Raw genomic sequence first — 27,074 nt, 5'->3', positions numbered from 1 at the left:
AAGAAGGATTGGAGAAGGGATTGTCAGCTAGTTCCTTAAAGGGACAGATTTCTGCTCCGTCTATTCTTTTGCACAAGCGTCTGGCGGATGTTCCAGACGTTCAGGCGTTTTGTCAGGATTTAGTTAGAATCAAGCCTGTGTTTAAACCTGTTGCTCCGCCATGGAGTTTAAATTTAGTTCTTAAAGTTCTTCAAGGGGTTCCGTTTGAACCTCTGCATTCCATAGATATCAAGCTTTTATCTTGGAAAGTTCTGTTTTTGGTAGCTATCTCTTCGGCTCGAAGAGTTTCAGAGTTATCCGCCTTACAGTGTGATTCTCCTTATCTGATCTTCCATGCAGATAAGGTAGTTTTGTGTACCAAACCTGGGTTTCTTCCTAAGGTGGTATCTAATAAGAATATCAATCAGGAGATTGTTGTTCCGTCACTGTGTCCTAATCCTTCTTCAAAGAAGGAACGTCTATTACACAATCTTGACGTGGTTCGTGCTTTAAATTTTTATTTACAAGCTACTAAGGATTTTTGTCAAACATCTGCATTGTTTGTTGTCTACTCTGGACAGAGGAGAGGCCAAAAGGCTTCAGCAACTTCTCTTTCTTTTTGGTTAAGAAGTATAATCCGCTTAGCTTATGAGACTGCTGGCCAGCAGCCTCCTGAAAGAATTACAGCTCATTCCACTAGAGCGGTGGCTTCCACATGGGCTTTTAAAAATGAGGCTTCTGTTGAACAGATTTGTAAGGCGGCGACTTGGTCTTCGCTTCATACTTTTTCTAAATTCTACAAATTTGATACTTTTGCTTCTTCGGAGGCTATTTTTGGGAGAAAGGTCTTACAGGCAGTGGTGCCTTCCGTTTAAGCGCCTGCCTTGTCCCTCCCTTCATCCGTGTCCTATAGCTTTGGTATTGGTATCCCACAAGTAATGGATGAATCCGTGGACTGGATACACCTTACAAGAGAAAACAAAATTTATGCTTACCTGATAAATTTATTTCTCTTTTGGTGTATCCAGTCCACGGCCCGCCCTGTCATTTTAAGGCAGGTGTTTTTTATTTTTAAACTACAGTCACCACTGCACCCTATAGTTTCTCCTTTCTCTTGCTTGTCTTCGGTCGAATGATTGGAGGTGGCAGTTAGGGGAGGAGCTATATAGACAGCTCTGCTGTGGATGATCCTCTTGCAGCTTCCTGTTGGGAAGGAGAATATCCCACAAGTAATGGATGAATCCGTGGACTAGATACACCACAAGAGAAATAAATTTATCAGGTAAGCATAAATTTTGTTTTTTGTGTGTATTTTTTGTGTTCAAACTTGCTGTTTCTGTGATCTTCAATCTGAACTACCAACTGTTCTTTGTTTATCTATCAGTAAAGCTTTCAAAAAGACTATCATTGTTGTGTGTATCTGTTCCTGCATTCTGAGTTCCACACACCCTAACCTCCTTACACTATTTCTGCTTAAATGGACTGATAGCAAAAATGCTAAAAATTCTCTAGTATTTTGGGCATGTTTTTTTCTGAAATTCTCAGTAGCGAAGGGGTTAAAGGATTTTGCTAATGATCTTTAATGTCATTAAATAAGGGCTATCCAAAGAACCAGGTTAGGAGTCACAGCACAACTTGCATTTTATTTTAACAGAAATAACATACAAACATTTTTCTGTTGAAACAGCATGCTGTATTTTCAACAATAAGGGTGAACTAATTTCACCATGTGGCATAATGTAAAACAGAGGTATCAAGGGAAAGACCTACTACATAAGCAAATTTGTGAAATATTTACCAAGCTCCAACAAAATACAAATATTCAATAGTACTGTTGGTCAATGTGCACACTAGACTGTTGTGCTACAATTTACATTTTAACCTTGAGTTTAAATAGATAAAGCATTAATAATCACTGACTTTACCACATGAAATAAGACATCACAAATAGGTAGTATCTATATTAAGTAAAGGCCTCTGAGCAGTTCTTTCATAATACTAAATTACAATTGATCAATTGAAAGATTGGCTTCCATTCCAATAACTGAATTTGCACACAAAAGCAATGTATAGAAGCTATTTTTTTTATTTAAATTCAGTTTCAAACGAAGCTCCTTCATCCATAGGTAAACAATATTTCTGCATTTCTGAGGGAGAAATAGTGAAAGGGGGGAGTCAGACACAAAGTCAAAGGAGAGATAGTGATTAGGGAATAAGACAGAAGTGCCAATTTATCAATGTCTGGTGGACATAATCCGCTGCAGCAGAGCATGTCCGCCAGACATCACTGAATGCTGACAGCATGCACTGTCGGCATTTAACATTGCACAATCAGTTCTGGTGAACTGCTTGTGCAAAGCCACCCCCTGCAGATTCGCGGCCAATTGGCCGCTAGCAGGTGGTGTCAATCAACCCGATTGTATTAGATCGGGCGGATTGATGTCCGCAGCCTCAGAGGAGGCGTATGAGTTAAGGAGCAGCGGTCTTAAGACCGCTGCTTCTTAACTCCTGTTTCCAGCGAGCCTGAAGGCTCGCGTGGAAACAGCTGTATTCAGGGCAATTCGGGCCGTGATAAATCGGCCCCATAGACTGAAAGATGATAGATCATTATGGAGAAGTAACAGAAGGTCTCACAGGGGGAGGGAAATTTGAGAGTCAGACAATAAGAGGTGTTTTAATAGTTTGAATTTCTTGTTGGAGTTTACCTTTCTACTGTGATTCTCTAATTGTGGTGATTGGTGTGGATTTTAAAAGATTCTTTCTTTCATGTAAAGAGTCCATGAGCTAGTGATGTATGGGATATACATTCCTACCAGGAGGGGCAAAGTTTCCCAAACCTCAAAATGCCTATAAATACACTCCTCACCACACCCACAATTCAGTTTTACAAACTTTGCCTCCTATGGAGGCGGTGAAGTAAGTTTGTGCTAAGATTTCTATGTCCCAATTCCTCTCAGAGTACAGTGAATGTCAGAGGGATGTGAAGGGAGTATCACCTATTGAATGCAATGATTTCCTTAATGGGGGTCTATTTCATAGGTTCTCTGTTATCGGTCGTAGAGATTCATCTCCTACCTCCCTTTTCAGATCAACGATATACTCTCATATTCCATTACCTCTACTGATAACTGTTTCAGTACTGGTTTGGCTATCTGCTATATGTGGATGGGTGTCTTTTCGGTAAGTATGTTTTTTATTACTTAAGACAGCTATGGTTTGGCACTTTATGCATTTATATAAAGTTCTAAATATATGTATTGTACTTATATTTGCCATGAGTCAGGTTCATGTATTTCCTTGTGCAGACTGTCAGTTTCATATTTGGGGAAAATAAACATTTTAAGAAATATTTTTTCTTACCTGGGGTTTAGTCTTTTTTTCAAATTGACTATATTTTTCTTGCAAATTGCGGGCAATACTAGGCCCGCGGGTGCGCCAAATGCTAGACTTTCTTGCGTCATTCTTGGCGCAAGACTTTTTTGGTGCGAAAGTACGTCCGTTGGCGTAAGTTCATCATTTCCGGCGTCGTAGTTGATGCCGGGTCCTTACACAGGGTTGCGTTGTTAGTGACGCAAGTGTGTAATTTCCGGATGTTGTTGGTGCCAAAAAATTTTCTGTCACATTGTGCGTCATACTTGGCGCCACAATTTTCATTAATTTATTACCCCATTGCTATTTGCCTCTTGCCTTTTTCTATGTCAGATGGCTATGCTATTTGCATTTTTTCCCCATTCCTGAAACTGTCATATAAGGAAATTGATAATTTTGCTTTATATTTTATTTTTCCTTTTACATTTTGCAAGATGTCACAATCTGATCCTGTCTCAGAAGTATCTGTTGAAACTTTGCTGCCTGACATCGGTTCTACCAAAGCTAAGTGCATTTGTTGTAAGATTGTGAAAATTATATCTCCGAATGTCATTTGTAATAGTTGTCATGATAAACGTTTACATGCAGACAATATATCCATCAGTAATAGTACATTGCCGGTTGCAGTTCCTTCAACTTCTAATGTACATGATATACCTATGAATTTTAAAGAATTTGTTACTGATTCTATTCAGAAGGCTTTGTCTGCATTTCCGCCTTCTAATAAACATAAAAGGTCTTTTAAAACTTCTCATAAAGTTGATGAAATTTCAAATGACCAACAACATACTGAATTATCCTCCTCTGATGAGGATCTATCTGATTCAGAAGATCCTTCCTCAGATATTGACACTGACAAATCTACTTATTTATTTAAAATGGAGTATATTCGTTCTTTGTTAAAAGAAGTGTTAATTACTTTGGATATTGAGGAAGCCAATCCTCTTGACGTTAAGACTAGTAAATGTTTAAATGCTGTTTTTAAACCTCCTGTGGTTACTTCAGAGGTTTTTCCTATTCCTGATGCTATTTCTGATATGATTTCGAAGGAATGGAATAAGCTAGGTACTCCTTTTATTCCTTCTTCAAGGTTTAAAAAATTGTATCCTTTACCAGCAATTTCTATAGAGTTTTGGGAAAAGATCCCCAAGGTTGATGGGGCTATTTCTACTCTTGCTAAACGTACCACTATTCCTATGGAAGATAGTACTTCTTTTAAAGATCCTTTAGATAGGAAACTTGAATCTTATCTATGGAAAGCCTATTAATATTCAGGTCATCTTCTCAGGCCTGCAATTTCTTTGGCTGATGTTGTGGCTGCATCAACCTTTTGGTTGGAGAATTTAGCGCAACAAGAATTGGATTCTGACATGTCTAGCATTGTTCGCTTACTGCAACATGCTAATCATTTTATTTGTGATACCATTTTTGATATTGATGTTAGATCCATGTCTTTAGCTATTTTAGCTAGAAGAGCTTTGTGGCTTAAATCTTGGAATGCTGATATGACATCTAAGTCTAGATTACTATCTCTTTCTTTCCAAGTTAATAATTTATTTGGTTCTCAGTTGGATTCTATTATTTCAACTGTTACTGGGGGAAAGGGAGTTTTTCTGCCTCAGGATAAAAAACCTAAGGCTAAGGTTAAATCTAAGGCTTCTAACCATTTTTTAAATCTAAGGCTTCTAACCGTTTTTGTTCCTTTCATCAAAATAAGGAACAAAAATCTAATCCTTCCCCCAAGGAATCTGTTTCCAATTGGAAGCCTTACTCAAATTGGAATAAATCCAAGCCTTTTAAAAAACCAAAGTCAGCCCCTAAGTCCGCATGAAGGTGCGGCCTTCATTCCAGCTCAGCTGGTAGGGGGCAGGTTAAGGTTTTTCAAGGATATTTGGATAAATTCTGTCCAAAATCAATGGATTCAGAGCATAGTCTCTCAAGGGTATTGAATAGGATTCAGCGTAAGACCTCCTGTGAGAAGATTTTTTCTCTCACGCATCCCAGCAAATCCTGTAAAAGCTCTGGCTTTCCTGAAGTGTGTTTCAGACCTGGAGTCTTCAGGGGTATTCTATAAGGACTATTCTGCCTTTTGTTCAGCAAGGACATTATATGTCTACAATAGACTTGCAGGATACATACCTTCATATTCTGATTAATCCAGAACATTATCAGTTCCTGAGATTCTCTTTTCTAGACAAGCATTGCCAATTTCTTGCTCTTCCATTTGGCCTAGCAACAGCTCCAAGAATCTTTTCAAAGGTTCTAGGTGCCCTACTCTCTGTAATCAGAGAGCATGGTATTGTGGTGTTTCCTTATTTGGACCATATCTTGTGTGAGCAAAATCTCACACAAATCAACTAGTGTTGTTTCTTCTAAAACATGCTTGGAGGATCAATTTACCAAAAAGTTTCTTGATTCCTCAGACAGATTCCTTTTGCTTGTTTTCACATGAGACCTCTCCAGCTTTGTATGCTGAATCAATGGTTCAGGGATTATACAAAGATATCACAATTAATATCCTTAAATCCCAATGTTCGACACTCTCTGACGTGGTGGTTAAATCATCAGCGTTTAGTTCAAAGGGCTTCCTTTGTTCGGCCAAACTGGACTGTGATCACTACAGATGCAAGTGTTTCAGGTTGGGGAGCTGTTTGGGGATCTCTGACAGCGCAAGGGGTTTGGAAATCTCAAGAGGCGAGATTACCAATCAATATTTTAGAACTCCGTGCAATTCTCAGAATTCTTCAGTTTTGGCCTCTGTTGAAGAGAGAACTGTTCATTTGCTTTCAGACAGACAATATCACAACTATGTCAATCATCAGGGTGGGACTCACAGTCCACAAGCTATGAAAGAAGTATCTCGGATACTTGCTTGGGCAGAATACAGCTCCTGTCTAATCTCTGTGTTGCATATCCCAGGTGTAGACAATTGGGAGGCGGATTATCTCAGCTGTCAGACTTTACATCCAGGGGAGTGGTCTCTCCATCCAGATGTGTTTTCTCAGATTGTTCAGATGTGAGGTCTTTCAGAGATAGATCTGATAGCCTCTCATCTAAACAAGAAACTTCCCAGATACCTGTCCAAGTCCAGGGATGTTCAGGCGGAAGTAGTGAATGCGCTGACACTTCCATGGTGTTATCATCCTGCTTACATTTTCCCGCCTCTAGTTCTTCTTCCAAGAGTGATCTCCAAAATCCTCATGGAACAATCGTTTGTGTTGTTGGCTCCAGCATGGCCACACAGGTTTTGGTATGCAGATCTTGTTCGGATGTCCAACCTTGGCCATTTCCATTAAGGCCAGACCTTCTATCTCAAGGTTCGTTTTTCTATCAGGATCTCAAATCATTAAATTTGAAGGTATGGAAATTGAACGCTTAGTGCTAAGTCATAGAGGTTTCTCTGACTCAGTGATTAATACTATGTTGCAAGCTCGTAAATCTGTCTCTAGAAAGATTTATTATCGAGTTTGGAAGACTTACATTTCAAGGTGTTCTTCTCATAAATGCTCTTGACATTCTTTTAGAATTCCTAGAATTTTACAGTTTCTTCAGGATGGTTTGGATAAGGGTTTGTCTGCAAGTTCTTTGAAGGGACAAATATCTGCTCTTTCTGTTTTATTTCACAGAAAGATTGCTAAACTACCTGATATTCACTGTTTTGTACAGGCTTTAGTTCGTATTAAGCCTGTCATTAAATCAATTTCTCCTCCTTGGAGTCTTAATTTGGTTTTGAAGGCGTTACACGCTCCTCCATTTGAGCCTATGCATTCTTTGGATATTAAACTTCTTTCTTGGAAAGTGTTGTCCCTTTTGGCTATCTCTTCTGCTAGAAGAGTTTCTGAGCTATCTGCTCTTTCTTGTGAATCTACTTTTCTGATTTTTCATCAGGATGTGGCGGTTTTGCGGACTTCATTTAAATTTTTACCCAAGGTTGTGAATTCTAACAACATTAGTAGATAAATTGTTGTCCCTTCCTTGTGTCCTAATCCTAAGAATGCTTTGGAAAGATCCTTACATTCTTTGGATGTGGTGAGAGCTTTGAAATATTATGTTGAAGCTACTAAAGATTTTAGGAAGATTTCTAATCTATTTGTTATATTTTCTGGTCCTAGGAAAGGTCAGAAGGCTTCTGCTATTTCCTTGGCTTCTTGGTTAAAGCTTTTGATTCTTCAAGCTTTTTTGGAGTCGGGGCAGACCCCGCCTCAGAGAATTACAGCTCATTCTACAAGATCAGTTTCCACTTCGTGGGCTATTAAGAATGAAGCTTCAGTTGATCAGATTTGCAAAGCGGCAACTTGGTCCTCTTTGCATACATTTACTAAATTCTATCGTTTTGATGTATTTGCTTCTTCAGAAGCAGTTTTTGGTAGAAAAGTTCTTCAGGCAGCTGTTTCAGTTTGATTCTTCTGCTGATGTTTAACGTTTTTCTTGCCATTAAAGAATAAACTTATAATTTGGGTTGTGGATTATTTTTTCAGCGGAAAATGGCTGTTTTTTATTTTATCCCTCCCTCTCTAGTGACTCTTGCATGGAGTTCCACATCTTGGGTATTGATATCCCATACGTCACTAGCTCATGGACTCTTGCCAATTACATGAAAGAAAACATAATTTATGTAAGAATTTACCTGATAAATTAATTTATTTCATATTGGCAAGAATCCTTGAGGCCCACCCTTTTTTATGGTGGTTATGATTTTTTGTATAAAGCACAATTATTTCTAAATTCCTTTGTTGATGCTTTTTACTCCTTTCTTTTTCACCCACTACTTGGCTATTCGTTAAACTGAATTGTGGGTGTGGTGTGGGGTGTATTTATAGGCATTTTGAGGTTTGGGAAACTTTGCCCCTCCTGGTAGGATTGTATATCTCATACATCACTAGCTCATGGACTCTTGCTAATATGAAAGAAATGAATTTATCAGGTAAATTCTTACATAAATTATGTTTTTACACTCTACTTGGGTTCTGTGTATTGAGTTTGTCTCTCTGTAGCCTATGTATGATTATCATTACTGTGTATGATACCTTTGAATGTGCCTTTCCACTGAGTATGTGTGCCTGACCATTGAAAGATATTAACATTGCCTTAGATGCCACCAGCACCAGCAGCGCTGTTTACTTATATCAGGATCGCATATATGAAAACAGCATGTTATCTCTACACTCATGCTAAGTCCATAAGGTATTAGCAGTTTTCTGCTAATAGGCCCAAGAGACATCCTATTAAATGTTGAAGTGTCCATTTATAATGACCAGTACAATAATCTAGATTTGCCTTATGGTTTCTATGTGCTGGACATGCTTCGTCTACCAAATCCCAATCAAAGCATAAAGGTTTACTATGCTGCACAGAAAGTCAAGAAGTTTGGTCTGAGTGATTATATAGAATGGGGGTATCATTAGCTATATATAAGTCTGGTTGTTTACATGATTTTTCACTCTGTGGAAGGTTTGGTATCTATTTATACACAATCATACACATTAGATACTAGCAAGATACTCATATATAATGGATTTTTACTAGGCTAATATGTTGTTTTTCTAATGTAATATGGCATATCTGTATATTATTTAATTTCTGTGTATGACCCTAGTGTTTGTCTGGATTGTGGTAATTGGGAACTGATACACTTGAATCTCCCACTACTTGAATACTTCTGTATTATCCTTTTTTTATGCACAGTGCTCTTAGCAATTAGCAACTTGCCCCATCATTCCATTATCTATTGATCTAAATACCTTGCTTGCCATATACTGGACAATGTTTGTCTAATCAGACTGCCTCAACATACCAGTACTTCTTGTTCCAGCTTTCCTGTTACTTCTCCAAAGTTATTGTTGACTCTCCTACTTCTTTTCTGGTCTCAGGTATGGACTATTGTTCATGTTACCATGGTGAACTTTCACTTCCTAATCATTTATCCAGCTGTACTCACTGGAATATACAATTGGATAAATATATTTTGTACTATAATCTTTGCATGCTATCTCTAAGTTCTGTAGAATGTACTTGGTCTTCATTTCCTACATATTCAGAGCCAGACCAATACACTGTGTTCTTGTTAGGGCAATTTCATTCCTTTGTGTAAAATTGGGAACTGCGTTTGCATGGATTAAATATTAATGCACAAACTTATTTCAGGTTTTAATTTTTTTAAAGGTACATAATTGTCAGACTTAAAATAACCATCAGTGCTTTAAAACTTTTAGCAAAGACTCTTGTAGTAAAAGCTATGAGTGTTTCAGTGGCATAGACAACCATGTAGCCCATGACCCCTACTTACCCATTCAAACACTGCATCAACTCAAAGATCTATCAGTGGCCTGTATTATGTCAGCAATAACTTAAAGGGACATGACACCCACATTTTTTCTTTCATGATTTAGAAAGAGAATGCATTTTTAAACATCTTTCTAATTTACTTCTATTATCTAATTTGTGTTATTCTCTTGATATTCTTTGCTGAAAAGCATATCTATATATGCTCAGTAGCTGCTGATTGGTTGCTGCACATAGAAGCCTCACGTGATTGGCTCACCCATGTGCATTGCTTTTTCTTTAAATAAGGATATCTAAAAAATGAAGCAAAATAATGAATAGAAGTAAATTGTAATGTTGTTTAAATTTGTATATTCTATCTGAATCATGAAATAAAGAATTTTGGTTTAGTGGCCCTTTAATTTATTAAATAAAAACCACCATTTTTAATCAATAATAGTTTTTGATATATATATATATTATTCACAATTAAAATAACATTTCTCACATTTAAATATATTTATGGAAAGATAAATATAAAATAAAATGATATTTGTATTATATTTGTAATTTAGTAAATATGAAACTTGGTTAGGGGCTTGAAAACTTTTGCACTGTATGTATAATATAATCAGGAGATTACTAGAGCAGAGAGCCATAGAGAGGTGCGCTTGTGTGGAACTAAATACAAGTCCCCAGGTGATGGCAGCGCTCTTGATAGAAGTAGGTATAAAGAAAAGTCCTGTAGAAAACATAAGCAGAGAGGCGACAAATAGAACAGTACCGTCTGGTGTAGTGAAGGTACAGCACTACAGCTATCCAGTTTGTATAAGTAACATTTTGCAGCGCAAAGAGAATTAAAGGTTTCACTCTTTTTCTTAATTGTTTCAGCTATTTCATATATGTCAACATGAGTCTTTATAAAGGCCTAATAGAGGGCCGAAACACGTTGACATATATGAAATAGCTGAAACAATTAAGAAAAAGAGCGAAACCTTCAATAAACCTGACAATAAACCTGATTTGCAATGGGGGTTGAATCATTTTGATTACAACAGTATATATATATATATATATATATATATATATATGCACACACACAACAGAAGATCCACTCTTGCTATACTTGTGAATAGTGACTTTATTCAAATAGTGCTGTTTCGGGGATCAAATTCCCCTTCTTTAGAGCAACAAATACAACAACAAAAAAACAAACATTTATATAATGAAAGCCCCACCCCCACAGGAAATTACACCATCTTGATTGCCATAGTAATTTGCAGAAACATATCAATATAGTCACGAGTATAAACAAAACCAGTGTTGTCGTCAACCTGTACATCATACAGATCTAAAAGTGAAAAAGGTATAAAATATTAATCATGTGCATATGTTGTGTAAGAGGAGTGTAATGGAAACTATCCATACCTCATTCAGTTTTCATTATTCTGACTGCAACTACTAAAGATGAATGTTCCTGATGTTCAAGTACTTCATTCAAATAACACCTATACATAACTCTGTAGTTGCGCTTTGTCAGCCATAACGATCGCTCCTATTTAAAGTGAAGGTAAACTTTGATGAATGAAAGCCTGGTTCTTAAAAATAATATTAAAAACAGGGGCACTTTCATTCATCAAAGTTTAGAAAGCAGCCGTTTTGTTTAAAAATTTACCTTTGTTCTTTTCCCAGCTGGAGCAGCTTCCCCCACCCGGAGATCCTCTATTCACACGTCAGAAATGACTAAACCGGCTTCCTCCAATCACAGCTTTCCCCCCAGGGGAGTCATTGCCTGAGGCCATGCCATGATTGGAGGAAGCCGGATTAGTTATTGCTGACGTGTGAAGAGAGGATCTCCGGGTGGGGGAAGCTGCTCCGGCTGTAAAAAGAAGTAAGGTAAGTTTTTAAACAAAACAACTGCTTTCTAAACTTTGATTAATGACAGTGCTCCTGTTTTAATAGTATTTTTAAAAACCGGGCTTTCATTCATCAAAGTTTACCTTCACTTTAAGATCATCTATCTGTGCTCTCAGGATCATAATGTGTATCATTGGTTGATGATAACAACGCCCCTCCTGTGTGTGTGCACGCACTAGACCAATCAACACACTAGAACAAATATGTTAGTAGAACACTCTTATTGCGCCAACAAACCACACCCCAAATGGGAGTCACAGTGTAGATAAAAGTAAATATTACCACGATCAGGCTGTATACTCGTGGGATCAAAGAGCGATCATATTGAATTAATGAGTGAATATAAACCTAATTGGGAATAACTATTGCCATGTTTACATATAGTACATCCCACATGAGCAATTAAGAAGATAAACCACATATTTGGAGGTGCATGTCAAGTAATGTTTAATGCTATACTTGTGATTGGTGTAAGGTAGTCTAAATGAACTACCAGGAATCATGGAGTTGCATGTTGTACAAGACACATATCTAAAAGATCCCACTTTGTTAGTTTGCAGCCATGTTGTACTCCTATATCTCTGTATGGGGTCTGTGTTAACTAACATTTCTCTAAGTGATATGAAAAAAAGGAGAGCGCCACTAATAATATGTAAATAATGTGGAAAAATATATTTTTATGTGTGAGCAGCTGTTATGAAGAAAAAAGTGAATGGATTACAAATAATAACAGCGCTAAAATAAAATAAAAATGTGCAAACAACTTTTCAATATAAATATTAGTGTTTATTTTAAGTGTAAAAATCACAATTTAAATTTGCAAAAGTATATATGACATAGACAAGTGTTGTTGCAAACTCTATATAGAGTAAACAAACCGAGCTTGAATAAGCTAGATGGTAATTAGTTGCACACTTTGAAATGTATTGCAAACTGGTGGCATCTTAGTATATTGAGCGAAATACAATAAAAATGGTAACAATAAAAACAATCACCTAGATTACGAGTTTTGCGTTAGGCTTAAAAAGCAGCGTTGGCCGGTCCTAAAGCTGCTTTTTAACGCCCGCTGGTATTACGAGTCTTGCAGTTACAGGTGTACCGCTCACTTTTTTGGCCAGACTTGGCAATACCGCAAATCCCTTTACATAAATTGCGTATCCTCTTTTTTAAATGGGACTTGCATAGTGCCGGGATTACGAGTCAGCAAAAAAGTGAGCGGTAGACCCTCTCCTGTCAAGACTGGAACCGCATTTTAAAGTCAGTAGTTAAGAGTTTTACACTACAAAGCCGTAGCATAAAACTCTTAACTAAAGTGCTAAAAAGTACACTAACACCCATAAACTACCTATTAACCCCTAAACCGAGGCCCTCCCGCATTGCAAACACTAAAAGAACATTTTTAACCCCTAATCTGCCGAACCAGATATCGCTGCCACTATAATAAATATATTAACCCCTAAACCGCTGCACTCCCGCCTCGCAAACATTAGTTAAATATTATTAACCCCTAATCTGCCGTCCCTAACATCGCCGACACCTACCTACATTTATTAACCCCTAATCTGCAGCCCCCAACGTCACCGCCACTATACTAAAGTTATTAACCCCTAAATCTAAGTCTAACCCTAACCTCCCCTAACTTAAATATAATTAAAAGAAATCTAAATAAAAATTACTATCATTAACTAAATTATTCCTATTTAAAACTAAATACTTACCTGTTAATTAAACCCTAAAATAGCTATTATATAACTAATAGTTACATTGTAGCTAGCTTAGGGTTTATTTTGTTTTACAGGCAAGTTTGTATTTATTTTAACTAGGTAGAATAGTTACTAAATAGTTATTAACTATTTAATAAACTACATAGCTAAAATAAAGACAAATTGACCTGTAAAATAAAACCTAACCTAAGTTACACTAACACCTAACACTACACTATAATTAAATTATTTCCCTAAATTAAATACAATTAAATACAATTAAATTAAATTATCTAAAGTAAAAAAAAACAACAACACTAAATTACAGAAAATAATAAACAAATTGCAAGATTTTTAAACTAATTACACCTAATCTAATCCCCCTAACAAAATAAAAAAGCCCTACCCTACACTAAATTACAAATAGCCCTTAAAAGGGCCTTTTGCGGGGCATTGCCCCAAAGTAATCAGCTATTTAACCTGTAAAAAAAATTACAAATCCCCCCCAACATTAAAACCCACCACCCACACAACCAACCCTACTCTAAAACCCACCCAATACCCCCTTAAAAAAAACTAACACTAACTCCTTGAAGATCACCTTACTGGGAGAAGTCTTCATCCAACCGGGCCGAAGTCCTCAACAAAGCCGGGAGAAGTCTTAATCCAAGCCGGGCGAAGTTGTCCTCCAGACGGGCAGAAGTCTTCATCCAGACGGCATCTCTATCTTCATCCATCCGGCGCAGAGCGGGTCCATCTTCAAGACATCCGACATGGAGCATCCTCTTCATCCGACGGCTAACACTGAATGAAGGTTCCTTTAAATGACGTCATCCAAGATGGCGTCCCTTCAATTCCGATTGGCTGATAGAATTCTATCAACTAATCGGAATTAAGGTAGAAAAAATCCTATTGGCTGATTGGACCAGCCAATAGGATTGAAGTTCAATCCTATTGGCTGATCCAATCAGCCAATAGGATTGAGCTGGCATTCTATTGGCTGTTCCATTCACTTTAAATATTATCTCTCTTTTGTGACTTATTCTTAACACTTGTAAGAGTTTTATCCCTAACCTCTTTTAATGCTCTCTCTAGTAGGCCATTGTCAACCAAGAGGTGGCAACAATACAAGATTCTTATAAAAAATGAGTTATACTGGATCTTCACTTTAAATACTAGAGAGCCGATTGGTTTGAATAAAGAATGGGATACAAGTTTTTTAATAGAGTAAATAGTCTAGTTATCTCTAATATCTCAGCATTGTTCACCACATCTTTTCATTATGATGATGCTTATAGACATTTAGTCAGCATTATCTATGGGACAAATTGTTCATATACTACTGTCTGTAAGACCAATTCCAACACATTTTTAAAGACATGTTTTCATCTGTTCCAGTTCAAATTGTAGTTCAGTCAGAAACTTTCACATTTAGAATACAGACTACAATATACGTGCATGTATATAGATATGTGTATATGCATATGTGTGTATATGTGTGTGTGTTTTTGCTGTATCTATGAATTTGTGTCTCAGTGGACATTTTGTGGAGAGAGTGAACGTACATGACCAACAGTTATTAGGGAACCCCAATTTTATGTCTTAGGATTTATAATTTTGATGTGGCTATTTTTGTTGGTTAATAACTTATTAATTACCTGTTTGTCCACCACATAAGATATCCAAAACGCATGTGGTTTAGTAAATGAAATCAACTTCATATCGTGAGCTTTTTTATGCTTTTTATGATGATATCATTAACCACTACCACTTATTTAGCTGTGTACACAAAAGGCTGTGATATTTATGCGGTGGTTGCAAACGTTATATAATATTATACATTCAGGTCAAAGTCTTCATATAGAGGCCCATTTATCAAGCTCCGAATGGAGCTTGAGGGCCCGTGTTTCTGGCGAGTCTTCAGACTCACCAGAAATGCAAGTTATGGAGCAGTGGTCTAAAGACCGCTGCTCCATAACCTGTCCGCCTGCTCTGAGGAGGTGGACAGAGATCACCACAATTCTACCCGATCGAGTATGATCGGGTTGATTGACAACCCCCTGCTGGTGGCTGATTGGCCGCGAGTCTGCAGGGGGTGGTGTTGCACCAGCAGCTCACAAGAGCTGCTCGTACAATGCTGAATATGGAGATCAGGTCTGACAGACCTTTGTTAAATTGGCCTCAAAGTGTTAATATGCCCTCCTGCGTTATTTGTATAACCATGCAAATTATGTAGTTCTCGATTGTCATTGCTTACTGTGTTTTGATGTGTATTTCTTAAATAGTTGAATATTTTTTTAATTAAATCCTTTCTTTGTCTGTTTTTAAGTCACATATTCAGTTTGTATGCCTCATCACACCCATAAGCGTGTTTCAAGCCATGATTGGAGGTGCTGGGGTATATAGCTAGTAACTCTACACTCACCTGTCATCCTATGACTAAGTGCCGCACAGCACGAAACGCGTAAGGACACGCCCCCTTTTTCCTCTGCATGTTATGTGTCTGTGTATTTTTTTGACTACACTGGATTAAAGATCCGCCTTTTCATGTTCCAAGTGGGCTGCCTTTTCTTTTTTCATTTAGTGCTGGGAGTGGTTTGTCCCTTTCCGTTGGCTTGCACCTTACGTTTTACCAAGTGTTCTCACTGAAAAAAATCACTCTAGTTGTTGCTGTTTGTGACTGGATACTGGATTGTGATCCTCATTGGATTTCCTGGAGCCATGCCTCTCCCCCTTCTACATTTGATACACACATATTTGCAGGGGTTAAACACGCAGTCAATAGTCGATAGTCATAAAATTACATATGGATTAGAACATGTCATAACTATAAAAATGCAAACTGGTACAGGAAAAAGAGACCCCTGCTACAATAAAGCTAATAATCAAGAGGTTTAATGGCAAGTAGGGGTTGTAATGATTTAGAATGATTTATAGTTGAAGCAACAGTGAAAAGAGGCAGTATGACAGAACAAAGTGAAAGTTCCATAGAGTGGGTAAACAAGTGAATTTTTGGCCAAAGGAACAGAGAAAGTAATTAAGGAGGAATCAGATATTAGTAAGTGATAGGTAGTCACTATAATAATTGTGAAGAAATAGGAAGAGGGCGCCTCATAGTGTATTGCGTACAGTGGAACTGCTTGACGTTAACAGGTAATATGCTTACCAGAACAAGTTGCACCATGCTGTGACCGATGCTTGAATGCAGGAAAGCACTTAATACAGTGGCTAGTACACTGTCAGCTGTTCCTTAACTGAAGATCGCTGTAGTAACTGAAGTCAGATGGTCGTCCCAACCGGGGGTCTTGCCAATTGTGGAGAAATTTAGCTGAAGCTGAGTCAGCATATAAAAGACAACTTCCAAAGCGTTAATTAAAACAAACACTTTAATCTCTTTTTGCTGCAACGCATTTCTCGACTGCTCAGTGGTCGTTTCCTCAGGCAAATGCAAAAAACGGATAATTGTAATAACATTTGTATTATGTTGTTTGCATTGACCATCATAGGGTTTTCGCTGACTTTTCCAGGGCCTTTATGGATGTGTGTTATAATTAGCCAATGGTAAACCACTGCATCATTAGAAACTGATACATTGTTGTACCCTGTATAAGGCTATGTTAATTAGATGGATTGTATCTGCATAACCACCTGCAAATTAGAGAGGCAGGTAAACACATCATTGAAATAGGATATTCGTTCATTCAAAATAAGGGGGGTCTCATTCTACTTTTTAGCGACAGTAAAGTAAAAAAATAAATGTTTGTGTTTCAGATAGACCATGTAACTTTTTTTTTTTTTCATATATATATTTTATTTATAACCAGCAATGCATACAACAGAGGAACGAGAAAAAAAAAAACATATCTTGTGCCACGCAGGGCTCATAAGAAAACACAAGGAAAAAACAAAACAAATAAATAATAGTAAGAAAAAAGATATAACATAAAATCAGGAAGATTTGTCAGTGTTATTAACATTTCACTAAATTAAGTTGTATTTTCTGCTGGGGTTTTTCTTTAAATTTACCACATAAATTCCTCAGACGTCATGCCCTATGACGTCACATATAAAGTGGACAAGCAAAGTAACATAAACAACCAAAAAAAAAAAAAAAAAGAGAGACACAGCTAAGTAAACTGTGTTATTAAGATCATATGTTTATGCATCTTAGCATTCTCTACTGATTCATAACGAAGTTGTACTAAAATCTGCACTTAATGTCTTGACAGTTTTAAGGTTTATATGAGGGGTATCTTTTGAAGGCGTTCTTGAATTTTCACTGATCATTCTATTGTGACAATTTGGTCCTTTATTAGATCTAATTATTTAATCAGGAGAATAGTCGAGATCTAAGTCAAGAGTAGGACAAAAACAGTCTCTAAGCAAATGTGCAGGTCAGACCAGAGCAGAACAGTATATAGCACATGACAGTACTGGAGGATCAGAGAGAGAAGGAGAGAGAGAGATCCCCCCCCCCCCACCGACTACCAGATACCAAGAAGAACTATTTCTGAATTTTTAAATGGAAAAATCAGATAGTCAATTTCCTTTTCATGGAATGTTTTTATGAAAGCTGCTCATTTACTGAAAAAGTTTTTTATATCCGATTCCTTATCAATATTCGTATCTCTTTGTTCAAGCACACACTGTTTTTTTAGATAGTTTCTTGTAGGAAACCGACGTCAGCTTGTGCCTTCCGCAGATGGGAGAGAATCGCCTTACGTTTAATAGGGGTCGAGATACCGCCCACATTCCATGATACTATTTTTAATTTATTTGTCCCTTGTATCATTTACGTATGGGGGGGGGGGAGAACAGAGACAAACAGCCGAGAACAAGAGAAAAGAAAAAAAAAAAAAAAAAAGAGGACATAGCCACCCTATCCCAAGGGGGTTCCCTGATCGCAAGGCCTAACTTCTCATTATACATTATAGTCATTTCTTAATTAGGTTTTGGGTTTAAAGTTTTGAGGAAATTTTCAGCCACTTGAACGTCCTCAAATAGATGTGTTGTGTCATTGACTACAACTCTAAGCTTAGAGGGGTAGATTATAGTGGCATGATGGCCATTCTGTATGAGCTTGGTACAAATCGGGGCCAGTTCTCTTCTCTTCGTGGCTGTGTGCGCCGAGAAGTCTTGAAAAATTAAAATCCTAGCATTTTCTATGAGAATTGGCTGGTTTTTTCGAAAGTATTGCAATATCATATTTTTATCCTGAAAGTTAAGCAATTTTACAATCACTGGCCTAGGGCGATTATCATTTTTGTCACCTAGGCGTGGGGTGCCCAGTCTATGGGCTCTCTCCACCAGGATCGTGTGATAGGTTGGGGGAATTTTAAGAGCCTTTGCAAGTGTATCTGATATAAAATAGCATAGGTCCTCGTATTGTTAGTCTTCTGGAAGACCTATTATTCGGATGTTATTTCTTCTGGAACGATTTTCCAGGTCCTCCAACCTGTCATGGATTTTTTGAATATTATTACTTGAGGTTTCTAGCTTAGAGCTATGGCCTATCGTTAAATCTTCTAAATCTGACACTCGCTGTTCCACTTCCTGCAGCCTATTGGAAAATTGTCTGATCTCTTGGGTTAATAAGGAGATATCTTGCCTAATCTCAGCCCTGAGGGCATCAAATTTAGGTGTGAGAGCTTCAGTAATACTTGTGACCAAAGTTTGTAGATTAGAGGATTCAGGCAGGACTACTGTGTGAGCTGGGGTTGATTGTGACTCCGTGGTGGAATCCTGATTGTTTTTAGATTTCCTATCCTTGTGTCTGGCTGCCATGTTTGGGGAGGGTGTCTTAGATGTAATCAAAATAAATTTGTCCATAAGCCACGTGCTGTTAGTAGTAGTGAGAAAAGGGGTGCTTATAAAAAATATTTGGGATGGGGAGTGAAGAGGGGAAAGTGAGGGAGTTAAATGTAAGGGAGGACCAGGGACCAGTGGAATTATACCAGGTGTAATGCCCCCAGGTGAACTACTTCAGGGAAGTGAGGTAGTGTGAGGACGTGACAGTGCAGACGCAAGTGAAGGGAAGTTATATTTTAAGGGGTGTGACTTGTGAGCAGTAGTGTGGAAAAGGTGCAGTGATCTGTGTTTATAGTGGCCTAAGATGGCTAGTGTGAGATTCTGAATAGATTTGATTTATTCTAGTTATAGATGAGACTTAATCAAATATTTGATTCTGGCAGAGACACAGTTATATGGAGTCGATAGCAATTTTAATTAGCAAAATTCTGAGAGATGCTCAGTTCTTGATATTATGTTAACAGCAGGCAGTTGCCTGTATAATTAATGTGAAAATGAAGAGAGGGGGGAGAGAAGAAAGAAAAAAAAAAAAAAGAAAAAAAAAAAAATTCTCTCCCTCTCTCTCTCCACCACACAGAGTAGGAGATATCTAGTCTATTAGGCACTAGTATTGCGGAGTTAAGAACTCCAAATATTTAACCTTAAGAGCTTAACGACAGGTTATTTTAAAGGATACTTTAAGCCAAAAGAAAAACTCAGAGGAGCATTTATTACATCAAATTACATAGAAGGAGTAAATATTCCTTTCCACCTTCAAAAGTGAAGAGAATAATATACAATAACACTCTAAGCACAGGTTATCAACCCTAGTAACCCATACATAATGTGAAAGACGTTCGTCAGAATGTGAGTTTAAACTAAGTCAATTCAATTGTGAGTCATACAGTTTCGTGACTTATAGGCATAGGTGTGTTTAAGTAACAATCTTAGGTGAATTACCAAAGTAAATTAAACATTCACTTAATAGCATCCAAAGCTAGGGTCAGTTATAAAGAGCACAATGTTTTCTATTTTTCCCTTCCCTCCCTCTGCCTTTTCTTTCCTCTCCCTTTAGAAATGTCTTTATGGCATACACAATAAATAAGGCTAGATATCAAACAATGTATCCCTGTCTCACAGCATTGTGTTAATCTAAAACAGGTGCCGTTTATATTAGTTGTATAGTTTTATATGTGCCTGCGTCTCTGTATAGTGTTAGTGCAATATTATTGTTCCATTAGTCGGGTAACATTTTGTGTACCTGTGCAGTGTTTCTAAGCTGATTGTATATATTTATATACAAGTGTAAATACTAATAAGACAGCAGTACTGCAGTAGTTTCAGGATTACATCTATGATCCTATTTAGGGACAGTGTCACAATGCGCAACATATCAGATAAAATATAATGTTGTCTTCTGTAAATGCATAGCCAGTATTAAAGTATTTAGCTCAATTGAGCCCAGACAGAGGGAGCGGAGAAGGGGAGAAATAAGCAATATAAATCACAGGGCAGGGAGGGAAGAGGAAAAAAAAAAAAAAAAACACAAAAAAAAGCAAAAAGAAGAAAAATCAAGACTTTTCCCTAGAAAATAAAGTTTTCAAGACTGCATTCAGAGGAGTGTTTTATCCAGACTGTAATGAATAAAAGTTCTTGGCAAGCAAGGGAAAGTTAGAAATATGGCACTTTCACCTCCTGATATTTAATCCTATGCGCCGCTTTTCTCTCCTCCCTGTGCTTCCTCCCTCCTCACACTTATCCCCCTTTCTCCTTCTTTATGTATGCAGATGGAGATTTCTTAGTTGATCCCCCTTTTTCTTGTATATCACTCTATGCCTGTAGTAAAGTAGCAAGTGCCAAGGGACTCAGAATGTTGCTTCCAAACTGTAACCCCTAGCATGGTATATTTTTTTTAAATTATATGCAGAGGTATTGCTGCCAAAAGTTCTTTATTTAGGCAAGGAGGAGGCCTCGACCTAGTATCGTTGTCTAAGGAGGCAATGAAGCAGTTTCTAGTTCGAGGATATCCCCACTCTTCCAGCTAGCACATAGTAATTATCTAAAAAATCCTTGAGGGCTCACCTTAGTTCATCTGCCTTTCACTCACCGTTGAGAGGTTTGAGGTGAGACTTCTGGGAGCAGGGATCCGTGTGATGCAGTTATTCTTTGCCTGTCTCCTACTGCCAGAGCGTAGATCCAATACAGCCAGCAGGACAGCAATTTCGGCCCCTCCTCCTCTCTCGCAGCACCGGTGGGAGAGGAGCAGAAGACACCAGCAGTGGGGACCAAAAAGGCAGAGCCAGGTAGCACGGAGCCCCCCCGACAGAGCCCCAACTCAACACTCACCCCCTCCCTCGCAGCACCAGTGGGAGAGGGGGGAGTCCACAGCAGCGGAGTGAGACCGGCTTATCAGGAGCAATGGGGCCAAACGCCGGCACATCAAGAGGCGGTAGGTCACTGCGCTATGTTCACGTCTTCAGCAGGGGGGAGAAAACAGCAGGTGTAAATGCAGGAAAGCAGAGGTGAGCCCCAGAGCCGGTAGATTGAGTTCTGTGGGGGGGGGGGGGGAGGGAGGGCAGAAACGAGGGGTCTTTGGTTGGATGGTGGTTGGAGTTTTAGTAACCTGTGGGTTCAGGTTGTAGAAAGGGGTTAGGAGAGTCTGTCCTAGGATGTAGAAAGAACCAGTTCAGAAAGAGTTCAGCACGGCTTCTTTGTAAGCGGGAGGTTTTAATCAAGTGGCCGCAACTGTTTCAGTAGGACTTGCGAGGGAGGCAGTGCAATGGAGAGGCACTGCTAGGTTCCCAGGGCGATATAACTAGCTGTCCCTGTAGCAACCCCAGGTCGTGGGGTAGGGCGCGAAAGAGTTACCGCCAGCAGCTGTTGGGACTGGAGCAGTGAGCACAGTATCACATACTTGCTCCTCCTCCACCGGAAACCAAGCAGACCATGTAACTTTAAACCACTTTCCAATTTACTTCTAACATCTAATTTGTTTTTTTTCTCTTGGAATCCTTTGTTGAAAAGCATAGGCTAAGGAGCACAAATGCACTACTGGGAGCTAGCTGCTGATGGGTGGCTGCACATATATGCCTTTTATCATTGGCTCACACAATGTGTTTAGCTAGTTCCCAGTAGTGCATCCGTGCTCCTTCAGCAAAGGATACCAAGAAAATAAAGAATTTTAATAACAGAAGTAATTTGGAAAGTTGTTTAAAATTGTATTCTCTATTAGAGTTTCATGTCCCTTTGTATCAGAAAGGGAGATGGGGCACTACATAGAATATCTCCTTGATGTTTATTAGCATGGTATCACCTGGTGTGACGAGTTGGAGAAAAGGGGTCTGTTGATCACCCACAACCTCAGTCAAAACTTCTTTATTGTTGCTGCTGGAAGTTAACTCTATTTCTGTACTAATCAACTGCGTCTTGAAAGAAGCATGTGAGCTGTTATTTTAAATTCTCTTTTTAAAATGAAGTCTCATGCAAATCTAAATGTATCCCCAGCACCACTGGCAATGATAAATTGCCTCATATCCCCACTGTGTGTATGTCCTCACATACAACGTAATGACATTACAACATTACAATGGGCACTAAAGTGCAGAGAATGCATAGAGTGTTGTCCAGTGCTTTGCTTTTGTAGTGAGGAGGACATCATCATGTTTTAAGCATGTTGCCATAGGGGCATTAAGAGACATTATTATTATAAGTGCCAACCTCAGAGGCTATTCCTCAATGTGTATGTTGTGAAGTTGAAGGACTCTTGTAGATCTTTTATTTCCAGCAGCACCAAATTACCTAGAGCACTGGTTTTCAAACCAGTCCTCCGGCCACATTTTGAGGATATCTGAACTAGAGCTCAGGTGAAACAATCAGATGATTAGTAAACATGGCTCTCATCCAAGGTAATCTTGAAAACCTGGCCTATTGGGGAGGCCTGAGGACAGGTTTGAAAACCAGAGACCTAGAGGGATAGTCAATACAAAGGAGTCTACTTGTTTAACTGAGGGTTTGTTTGATTCCAGCCACCTAGTAATGATGGCAAAGTGTGAGCACCACCTCTACCTGTTCTACCTAGAGGGAAAATGAAACATAATAAAAGAAACAGCCTCTTTTAAAGGATTGGTCACTTCTACAATTAGGATGCAAATGACCACCATGAGGAAAGGTGATCAGTTGCTTTGTTTTCAGATAAATCAGTTTTTATGGAGGGAGACAGCAGTATATACTGAGACAATTAATATAATTTTACTTTTAAATAGACAGTCTACACCAGATTGTTTTATTGTTTTAAAAGATAGATACTCGCTTTATTACCCATTTCTTAGTTTTGCATAACCAACACAGTTATATTAATTAACTTTTTACCTCTGTGATTATCTTGTATCTAAGCATCTGCAAACGGCCCCCTTATTTCAGTTATTTTGACAGAGTGGCATTTTAGCCAGTCAGTGCTGACTTCTAGGTAACTTGACGTGCATGAGCACAGTGTTATCTATATTACACACATTAACTAACACCCTCTAGTAGTGAAAAACAGTCAAAATATATTCAGATAAGAGGCGGCCTTCAAGGTCTAAGAAATTAGCATATGAACCTCCTAGGTTTAGCTTTCAACTAATAATACCAAGTGAACAAAGCAAATTGGTGATAAAAGTAAATTGGAAAGTTGTTTAAAAAGACATGCCCTATCTGAATCATGAAAGTTTATGTTAAACTTCCAATGGCCTTTCTATGATTAAGGCTGTCAGGGCCGAAACGTGTAAGACGTGCCTGGCTAGTCTATGCATATGCATTTTTTACTCCATGTGAGCCTGTAAATATGTTTTAATATTTTCCCAATACATTTTTGAAGTTTTAGCTGCTCCGTTTCATTATCTATGTGCAGCCACCAATCAGCAGATACTGAGCCTATCTAGATAGGCTTTTCAACAACGGATATCAAGAGAATGAATCACATTAGATAATAGAAGTAAATTGGAAAGTTGTTTAAAATTGCATGCTCTTTCTAAATCATGAAAGAAAAAAAAAATCATGTCCCTTTAAAGATTACTTCATCTGGCTACTGGGCAAAATACCTATTCTAATGCATCTGTTTTCCTATATGTTTTACAGTTTAATAGAATAAGGAACAATTCAGCGAGTTAGTTTCTAGATGAGCAGCCCTGTTAGAAAAATAGCATACACTCGATCTGTGCTATAATAAGGACCTGGCTTAGTTTCCTGTGCACTGGCCTAGCACGCAGGAACCATTCATATGTCTAGTATTATTTTGGACAAGGAGAATAATACAGCAATTAACTGTTTGTTATTCTACAGATAGCTGCCTGGCCCAATGTTACATGCAGAGATGTAACAGGTTCACATAACAGGAGTTTTAGACAAAACTTAGCACCAAAATATTTAGAGAATGATAAAGCATAAGCAAAAAACATCAGCTGTGGCCTACCTGACTAAAAGCACCTTAAAAATAATGGCAGCTATCATCATTATTTTACACATCTAAGGAATTTTTGCATACCAGTTTGAATTAAATATTAAAATAATTTTCCAAAAATAATATAATCAGAATGTTTTTATTTTTTTATTTTACTGCAATGAAGTGTTTAAAAGCTACGAAATGGATTTTTATCACATCATTTGATCAACATGACAGGAAGTGTGATGTTGTGATGATAGAGTGAAGAAAGCACAACCTGTTAACAAGATCAGGCTAATGTGAGAGAGTGACAGAGGCAGATTCAGGTGAAGTTGGTCTTGGAGACAGCACAGAGAGCCTAGAATACTCCATCAGATGGTTCTGCTTTGAGGATTGAGGGGCTGTGGATAGTCAGTCTCAGTCTAACAGGGCTATAACTGGATTGATAGGATTTTAAGTGATTTACAATTTTTCTCTGGGAGTTTTCAGACATTGTAATGTATTGTTGCCAATATGGCTCCATCAATATCAATAAAGACACTTCACTGGTTCCCGGCTGCCAGCACAACATGTTTACAGTGGTTCATTTATTTTCTTAATACACTTGAGACCTAGGCCTCTATTTATCAAGATGTCAACCGCAAATACGCTGGAATTCCACAGCATATTTGTGGCAAGCCTGATTCGCCTTAGTTATCAAACCGTACAGACCGGCAAAAGTAGAATTTAGTGACGTAACATACAATCCGCTGGACTCAGTCTGACACAGATCGATGCTTACGTCACTACAGATGTTCTGAACGCAAGTTCAACACAATCTGACTACTTTTGGAAGTTATCAAATTCCTACCAGGTACACTCGGCACTTTTCCTGCCTGGAGGCGGCTGATACCATAGGAATCAATGGGAGTCTGAAAGCAGCGAAAGCTCATGTTCGCTGCTGCCCGATATCCCATTGATTTCTATGGGAAATGTCTACACCTAACACCCTAACATGTACCCCGAGTCTAAACACCCCTAATCTGCCCCCCCCTATACAGCCGCAATTAAATAACGTGTTTAACCCCTAAACCGCCACTCCTGGAGCCCACCGTCACCTACATTATACTTATTAACCCCTAATCTGCCCCCCCCCCCCATACTGGCACAACTCTAATAAATGTATTAACCCCTAAACCGCCACTCCCGGAGCCCACCGCAACACTAATAAAGTGTTTAACCCCTATCTGCCGCCCCCTACACCGCCGCCACCACCTACATTATATTTATTAACCCCTAATCTGCCCCCCTACACCGCCGCCACCTACCTACTTTTATTAACCACTAATCTGCCGCCCTCAACGTCGCTGACACTATATTAAATTTATTAACCCCTAAACCTAAGTCTAACCCTAACACCCCCTAACTTAAATATAATTTAAATAAATCTAAATAAAATTACTACAATTAACTAAATAATTCATATTTAAAAATAAATACTTACCTATAAAATAAACCCTTAGTTAGCTACAATATAACTAATAGTTACATTGTAGCTATCTTAGGATTTATTTTTATTTTACAGGCAACTTTTATTTATTTTAACTAGGTACAATAGTTATTAAATAGTTATTAACTATTTAATAACTTCCTAGTTAAAATAAATACAAATATACCTGTAAAATAAAACCTAACCTAAGTTACAATTACACCTAACACTACACTATAATTAAATAAATTCCCTAAACTAAATAAAATTAAATACAATTAAAAACAATGATCTAAAGCAGTGTTTTTCAACCAGTGTGCCGTGGCACACTAGTGTGCCGTGAGAGATCCTCAGGTGTGCCGCGGCAGACTGAGAACAGTGTGACATATTTTTTAAATTTTGCTTGTTTTGATGTGACAGGCTCATCAGGCAGACAGGCAGGCATCATTTACAACCATGACATATTGACATTCATTCACAGACAATCATTATGATGTATAATGTATGCTGCATTAGGCTACAATGTGTGATTTTGTAAAATTTTGGGATGGTGGTGTGCCGCAGGAATTTTTAATGTAAAAAAGTGTGCCACGGCAAAAAAATTTTTGAAAATCACTGATCTAAAGTACAAAAACAAACAAACACTAAATTACAGAAAATAATAAAAGAATTACACCTATTCTAATCCCCCTAATAAAATAAAAAAGCCCCCCAAAATAATAAAAAGCCCTACACTATACTAAATTACGAATAGCCCTTAAAAGGGCCTTTTGCGGGGCATTGCCCCAAAGTAATCAGCTCTTTTACCTGTAAAAAAAAGTACAATACCTCCCACCAACATTAAAACCCACCACCCACACACCCAAGCCTACTCTAAAACCCACCCAATCCCCCCTTTAAAAAACCTAACACTAACCCTTGAAGATCACCCTACCTTGAAACCTCTTCAACCAGCCGGGCCGAAGTCCTCCACAAAGCCGGGCGAAGTGGTCCTCCAGACGGGCAGAAGTCTTCATCCAGGCGGCATCTTCTATCTTCATCCATCCGACGTGGAACGGGTCCATCTTCAAGACATCCGACGCAGAGCATCCTCTACTAACAACATGCAACGGCTGAATGAATGGTCCTTTAAATTACATCATCTAAGATGGCATCCCTTGAATTCCGATCA

This window comes from Bombina bombina, chromosome 2, assembly GCF_027579735.1.
Source record: "Bombina bombina isolate aBomBom1 chromosome 2, aBomBom1.pri, whole genome shotgun sequence".
Taxonomy (NCBI): Eukaryota; Metazoa; Chordata; class Amphibia; order Anura; family Bombinatoridae; genus Bombina; species Bombina bombina.
This window is presented reverse-complemented; position numbering follows the sequence as displayed.